The sequence below is a fragment of the Papio anubis genome, chromosome 12, assembly GCF_008728515.1.
Source record: "Papio anubis isolate 15944 chromosome 12, Panubis1.0, whole genome shotgun sequence".
Lineage (NCBI taxonomy): Eukaryota > Metazoa > Chordata > Mammalia > Primates > Cercopithecidae > Papio > Papio anubis.
Genome location: NC_044987.1, coordinates 8,640,218 through 8,647,732, shown reverse-complemented (window position 1 = coordinate 8,647,732; position 7,515 = coordinate 8,640,218). Strand labels below are relative to the sequence as shown.

The 7,515-nt window shown below is 43.2% G+C and overlaps 1 protein-coding gene across 6 annotated transcripts in view; it reads left to right on the top strand.

The window, feature by feature from the left end:
- The window catches only part of FAM118B (family with sequence similarity 118 member B), a 50,346-nt gene that overhangs the window by 167 nt on the left and 42,664 nt on the right, over positions 1-7,515 (top strand). The window contains exon 1 of one of the 6 annotated variants that reach the window (XM_009187628.4): positions 73-3,061. The exons of the other annotated variants lie outside the window; for them this stretch is intronic. The gene's annotated coding sequence lies outside the window, so the exon portion shown is untranslated. Of the gene's footprint in view, positions 1-72; positions 3,062-7,515 lie in introns of those variants that run through there. 6 annotated transcript variants of the gene reach the window in all.

The following is a 7,515-nucleotide window of genomic DNA, read 5'->3' as shown; positions in this document are numbered from 1 at the left end:
AGGGAAGCAGGGCTGGGGCTGGGAAATGCCAGTGCCTCAACGCTTTAACGTTTTCCGCGTCCCCGGGATTTCCGTTCAAGAAGAACACTGGTCCGAGAAACGTTTCTCCTTTTGGTACACGATCCCAGTGAGAAACTCCTCCCCGCCCCCGCGCCCCCTTAGAGGCGATGTCCCATAAACACTTGCCCCAGAGCCCTCCTAGGCACCTACGCCGTCCCTCTTAGCCACCAAATCTCCGGTGATCTGCCAGTCCCCTGCGGGACTCGTCGGGTACCCTCTTGATTGGATGCCTGGTTCTCTGTAGCCTCTCCACCCGTCATCTTCCAACTCCCATCCTCTTTGTTTCACGTTGTAACCTGTCCCCCTCTCGTAAGGATGACGGCCCCTTCCCTTATCCAGGGCCCCCAGCCCCTACTTCCTACTTAGGAAGCACTGTGAGTGTTTTTTCTGTCCTTCCTCAAGAATTCATTGCTTGGAGTCTCCTCCCTACCTTCGCTACTCCTAAAAAAGCTGAAAGTACGGAGCACAGACCTTCACTTTTCCTGTTTCCTTTGTTTTTCCTCTCTTCCACAGTTTGCAACCGCACTAAACCCCCTCTCACGAGATGCGATGTTGAGATTCCCTTGCCGGAACTGCAAGTGACTCCCTCTGATTTCAATCAGGGGTGGCTGGGAAGATAAACATCTGCTTGGGATGGTAGTGTTAAAAGTAATTTAGGATGTTCCTGCCATTTGTTAAGAGGAAAACTTATGCTGAGTTCAGAAAGAATGTCCTGAAAACTAATGGATCTGTGAAGATAGGGGGAACAATTTTTTTAAGACTGCTTGGAATGAAGGCTGCCTGAGGAGTTATTAGAGAATAGGTAGTTGAATTAGATTTGGGTTCTACACCTCCTAAAGGGTTTGGCAGAAGGGAGCCGTACCAACAAGAAACAAAGTTGATCAGGTGGAGCTACTCATAGAAGACTCAAGTTGAAGAGTTTGAACTAGAGGTGACAAGTTGAAGAGTTGGAACTAGAGGTAGTGGGGAGTCTTTGAAGCTTCTTGAGTAGGGCAGAGAGACTCCTTGAAAGTGAAATTCTGGAAGTGAATCTGGCAGTTGAATGCAGGACAGATGGGAAAGGAAAGGGTTTGATAGTAGGAAAACTAGTTACAACCTAGGTGGTGAGTGATGAGGTCTGGTCTTTTCCCCTACACTGTAACTGTCCTTTGAGTTTGAATTGATTATGAGTTACGCAGGTAAAGATGTACTCTTGGCAGCTGCTGTTGGTCTGTGAGTCCCTGGAAGACTTTTTTTTTTTTTTTAAGTCCTCTGACCTGGCACATAGTAAACTCACAATATCTGTTAGATGGCTGAAGTGCATCATAAATGTATGCTAGGTGTGTCTGAACATTTTGAATTGTCTTATTTCTGTCACTGGCCTGAAGAATGAACGTAGAGGCAGATGTATTTGTAAAGTTGGAAAGAAGCAAGCCTTGTGTACGTTTCTGTTATAAGGCAGGTGTAAATGCCGATTCAGATATAAATGCGAAGAATTCCAAGGGAGATTGAGAAACAACATCCATTTCTCCTGTTCCCCCCACCGCCCTGCACATTTACCAGTAGGACAGAGATCTATAAAAGTTGAGAAATTCCACCTTAAAAGAATTATTACCTTCCATGCTCCAGACCTAGGTTCTAATTTCACTAAACAGATGAACATCACGTATTACCTGGATACTTGAAGCTCCCTTTTCCAAGGACCCTGAAATTTTGACATCCGGAATTAAATTAATATCATTACATTAATTAGAAACTTGTTTTGGGTACAGGACTTTTATGGTTTTGTGGCCGGGATGGGAGAACCTGTTTCTACCCTAACTGTATGGCATTCAAGAGACTACACCTGTTCTTGCAGAATTGGCCTTCTGTGGCAGGAAACAAAACGAAGAACCAACTCAAATGTCATTGCTAGTGACACAGAGCTTATGCTCTAGGGTTTCAGGTTAACTCAAAGCACACACTTAGTGATGAAGAATAAAAGTATTTGTTCTTTATTTCTGGAGAAGAAACTTTTAGGTTTGTCTTGTTGAAACTTTGTAGAGAAATTTAAAGAATTCAAAGTTTTTGTTTGGTATGACAGTACAGCTTTAGCCAGTATGGGTACGTCAGTTACGACATCCTTAATGTTTCTCCCAGTGAGTCTAGGCACTTGGTGATTTAGAGTTGTTCTCAGTATAATTTATGCAAATGTCATGTCTTTTTTTTTTTTTCTTCCTCAATTTTCAAAGAGCAATAATTGCCCCTCAGATAAACCTCATTGGCTGCGATACTGCCACTGCCAAAAACTCTTTTGTTTCTGGTTTTTGTTTTTGTTTTTTATAATCTCTGTATTGCCTCCTCCCTCTTCCTCATTCAGCTGGTCCTTTGTTAGGCCGTTCACTTTTCCATTTCTGCGTCAATGTCACAGTCCATTTGTTGGGAACTCCTCTTGTCTAAACTGTTCTCTTAAAACAAGGAAGAAACTTCTATTAGTGATTTCTTCATTCTTGGAGAGTACAGCTCTATTCAAACATGACTTATTTACATTGATTTTGATATATCATAATATGTGCCCCCCAAAATAACCATATGAAGAACTTGATAGTTTCTTTTTAAAGATATTTCCTAGTCTATTCCGGAACAAAAAGGCTGCATTAGTATTTCAGAAGTATAAAGAAGGACTGACTAATAAAGGAACTTGCGTTTATCATAAATTTAAGGTTAATCAGTGGCATGAAGTTTAAGTTACGCCTCCTCAAACTGTGATTTGCTAGTTGCAGATTAACCAGCGATTCCATTTCCTTGAAAAGCAGGAAGTACTTGGACATTGTTTTATGGTTTTATAGAGATTAAAGGACGCAATTAGCAGGAACTCTCGGGAGGTGCCCTGGAAAGTGCAGTCATTGGGAGCCAGGAGATGTGGGACTAGTCCCAGTTCAGCCACTGCGAACTTGAACAAATAATTTGGGCTTCAGTTTTTTTGTCATTTAAAAGATCTTTGCAACTCTGTTTCTAGTCTGTGAAGATTTTCCACTGATACGTAAGTACTTTCAGCCCGAATCAGTGGGATTTATTTCAGATTTATCTTGAATACATTTAGTATTGATACTAAGAAACCGAATTCTGCTCTTGTCCCCAGAATTTAACTTTTCACTACTGAGCTAATGTTTATATTTGGAGGTTACTTCATTGAGTGGTGTTGGAATATACTTTAAGATTTCCGGCCGGGCGCGGTGGCTCACGCCTGTAATCCTAGCACTTTGGAAGGCCGAGGTGGGCGGATCACGAGGTCAGGAGATCAAGACCATCCTGGCTAACACGGTGAAACCCTGTCTCTACTAAAAATACAAATAGACGGGGATGGTGGTGGGCGCCTGTAGTCCTAGCTACTTGGGAGGCTGAGGCAGGAGAATGGCGTGAACCCGAGAGGCAGAGGTTGCAGTGAGCCGAGGTCGTGCCACTGCATTCCAGCCTGGGTGAAAGTGTGAGACTCCGACTCAAAAAAAAAGAAAAAAAAAGATTTGTTCAATGGGGACGGGGTGTGTGGCTCACACCTTAATCCCAGCACTTTGGGAGGCCTAGCGGGGAGGATCTTTTGAGCCTAGGAGTTTGAGATCGCCTGGGCAACATAGCAAGACCTCGTCTCTACAGAAAATCACAAAATTAGCTGGGCATGGTGACGCACCTGTGGTCCTAACTACCCTTGAGGCTAAGGTGGGAGGATCACTTAAGCCCAGGAAGTCAAGGCTGCAGCTTCAGTGAACCGTGATTGCAGTATGACAGAGACAGACCTGTCTCAAAGAAAGAGAAAAAGTAATTTGTGTAATATGGTTTAAAAGTCAAATAGTAATAAAAGATTTATATTTAGAAAACAGTTTCTCAGGCTGGGTGCACCTGTAATCCCAGCACTTTGGGAGGCTGAGGTTGGTGGATTGCCTGAGGTCAGGAGTTCGAGACCAGCCTGGCCAACATGGTGAATCCCAATCTCTACTAAAAATACTAAAATTAGCTGAGCGTGGTGGCGTGTGCCTGTAATCCCAGCTACTTGGGAGGCTGAGGTAGGAGAATCGCTTGAACTGGAGAGATGGAGTGAGCCAAGGTTGCACCATTGCACTGCAGCCTGGGCGACAGAGCGAGACTCCGTCACCAAAAAAAAAAACCAACAAAACAAAAACCGTTTCTCTGCCCTCCCTACCTCATAGTTCCATTCTTTAGAGGCAACCACTCAGTTGTTTTCCTCTTTTCCTCTGTCTTTACAGTAAGTTATCAACATCATCAGTATTCTTGAAACACCACATAACAAAACCAGTTTTACCATATGGTTTCTATGGCGTTTTTCTGGTCACAAAAACATACCCAACTTCTAAATAAAAACCAAAGCATTTCTAGTAGGAAACACTGAAACAAGGAAGATTTTCACCCACTTTTTGGTGAGTCAGTGACTTACTGCAATCATAGTGGTGGTGGGTTAAATCGAGGAATAAATGTGTGCAAAGTGAAAATTGTCAGAAGCATTTCCTACCACCATGCTCAGTTCCAAAACAATCCATCACCAATAGGGCAGGCCCACTGAGAGCTTTTGTGCCACATTGGTTATTGTTGTGCATTTGGATGATTACCATAAACTTTGCAGATTTTTATTTGCCGGTAATTTGTATTCATTCATGCGTTTTCCAGCTCAGGCTCACAGGTGACTGGAGCCTATACCGGCAGTTCAGGGCACAAGGCAGGAGCCAGCCCTGGACAGGACGCCATCTATCCCATAGGGTGCGCATGTACACACACACACACACACACACACACACACACACACACACACACAGGGACCATGTAGACACACCAGTTAACCTAGTAGGCACATCTTCGAGACGTGGGAGGAAAGCGGAATACCTGGAGAAAACCCACACAGATGTGGGGAGAACGTGCCAGCTCCACACAGATGGGTGACCTCAGCCAGGAATCACTTATTTTCTCATCAATGTTATGAAAAAACGATGTTGAACAAAATGACTCTTTTTGAGAGTCTGCTGTGTCTTCTTGTTGCTAAATAGTTGGTTTGTTATTCTTTCTTGGTTTTCCCCTCATGTTTGGCCTGTTGATTTCTTGTAGCAATAGATTAGTATTTAGCTCTTGCATCCCACCACTTTCCTGTTTTTCCAGCCCTCTATCCCCTAATACAGTTCTATTGTAATTTTTTGCTAAAACAGGTAGCTTTTATGTACTTACACCTCTGTCAAATACTGTTCACTGTTGAGCTAGATGATCTGTGACAGTGTGTTCCTCCTGGTGTGTAGGTTGGCCTTCACCTGTGTGTTTCATGTATCTACTGTTAATTTTTTCTCAAATGCTCCAATGTATTTGTCACATTCTTGTCAGTAACATTTTCTGTGAGCTCAAATATATCACCTGTTTATTGGAGCTCTGCCACCGCTGCCGCCGCCGCCGCCGCCGCCTCCTCCTCCTCCTCCTCCTCCTCCTCCTCCTCCTCCTCCTCCTCTTTCTCCTCCTTCTCCTCCTCCTCCTTCTCCTCCTCCTCCTCCTCCTTCTCCTCCTCCTCCTCCTCCTCCTCGTCCTCCTCCTCGTCCTCCTCCTCGTCCTCCTCCTGCCTTTACTGTTGCTCTCGAGAACTGCTGCCCTGGGGTCCTCCTGGACCTGCCCTTTCTGTGCAGGAACCGTGTCTTCCTCTTTCTGGGCTTATGTCTTTATTTTTTAAAAGCACATACTGCAGTTATTTCTAAGAAGTATTTGAATGACTTTGTTTGGCCCACACACTTGTTTGATAGTTTGGCAGATACATAATTCTAGATTGGAAATAAGGCTCTCTCAGAGTGTTGAAGGCATCTGTAATTGCTCTAGAGACATGGCGATTCAAATCCTTCTTATGTGACCTTATTTTGTTTGTTTTCTCCCCTTCTGGAAGCTTTGAGGATATTCTCTGTCTCTGGTGTTCTGCAGTTTCGTGATGTGTATTAACACCAGACTGTGGGTCTTTACTCAGCTGTTGTGCTGGCTTCTCACAGACAGATTTGGTTCTGGAAATTCATGTTCTCTAGTTCCGGGATGTTTTCTTACACAATTTTTGTGATTCTTCGCTCAATCTTTAATTTTTTTTTGATACCTTTTTGTAATATCGATTCTTGTTATGTGGATATGATGGGCTCAGAGGGCCCATTGTAGTGTTTTAGTTTTCCTCCTCTCTGCATGGGCTCCATTTCCTCCAGGTGATGTGGGCCTTTGCACCTGTGCCTCTGTCTGGATGTGTCTTCCCTCAGATAGCCAGTGACTTGCTCCCACACCTCACTTTGGATGAATCCACAAGTGTTTGCTTAAATGTCACCTTAGTGAAGAGAGCGCTGGATTGAGAAGTTCAGACCCTCATCTCACTTCCCTGCTTTGTTTCTCTCCAGAAGCATTTCCCACCATCTAGCATCCCACGTATTTATTTACTTCTCTCCCTCACCACTAAAACATTCTATGAGGGCAGGGATTTTGTTTTTTTTTTTGTTTGCCTCTATAATTCCAGCCTCTGAAACAGTGCCTGGCGATGAATAGATGCCTAATAATTTAAGGAATAAATGACTTATTTTACTGTGGGATTTCTTCAAATGCTGAATGATTCTGACTGTTCATTTTTGGTTTTTGTTATTTTAAGTTCCCAGCATGAGTCTTGTTGGGTGGTGGGCATCACTGGAGGGTGACTGGTATACATGGGTTTTGTGTATATGTTTGTACAAATGTGTATGTTTGCTAATGTTTCTTTAACTGACAGTGCATTGGTTGCTAGGACAAGGATGGGGGCTTGGATAACCTTTTAGTATGCATCTGTTGACATAATCTGTGTTTGCAGTTCTTTATTGCTCCTGCTGATGTATTTCACTCCAGACCCATTTCAGATTTCAGTTCGTTTTTCTCTAAACCTCTGGATGGAGGTGGAGAAAGTAGATGAAAATAGATAGTGCTCTGGCTTAGCAGGGGATGAGGAAGATGCTTTGCGCATTAGTTAAACAGACTTTATGCCAATCCACATTTTCAGGTCTGCATTTAAAACTTGCTTTCCATCTCCAAAAATTCATTGAAAACTTGAATGCTTCTCTCCTGCACCTCACATTCTTGGTTTTATACCTTGAAAAAAGAAAAACTCCTCTGTTGTCATTTTAATAGGGTTCTTGGAGAAAGATTAAGAGGTAAACACTTAAGGACGGAAGTTATGTTTTATATTCTTAGTGTCATGGAATGCAGCACAGTAATATCACATAAGGAAAAGCATGAATTTCTTGTTTTCATTGTTTATTTTTGGAAGCTTATCCTTCAGCTCTTACTTATCTTTTTTTTTTTTTTGGAGAAAGGGTCTTTCTCTGATACCCAAACTGGAGGGGGTGTGATCATGACTCACTGCAGCCTCGACCTCCTGGGTTCAAGCGATCCTCCCACCTCAGCCTCCCAAGTAGCTGGGACCATAGGCATGTGCCACCACACCTGGCTAATTTTTTATTT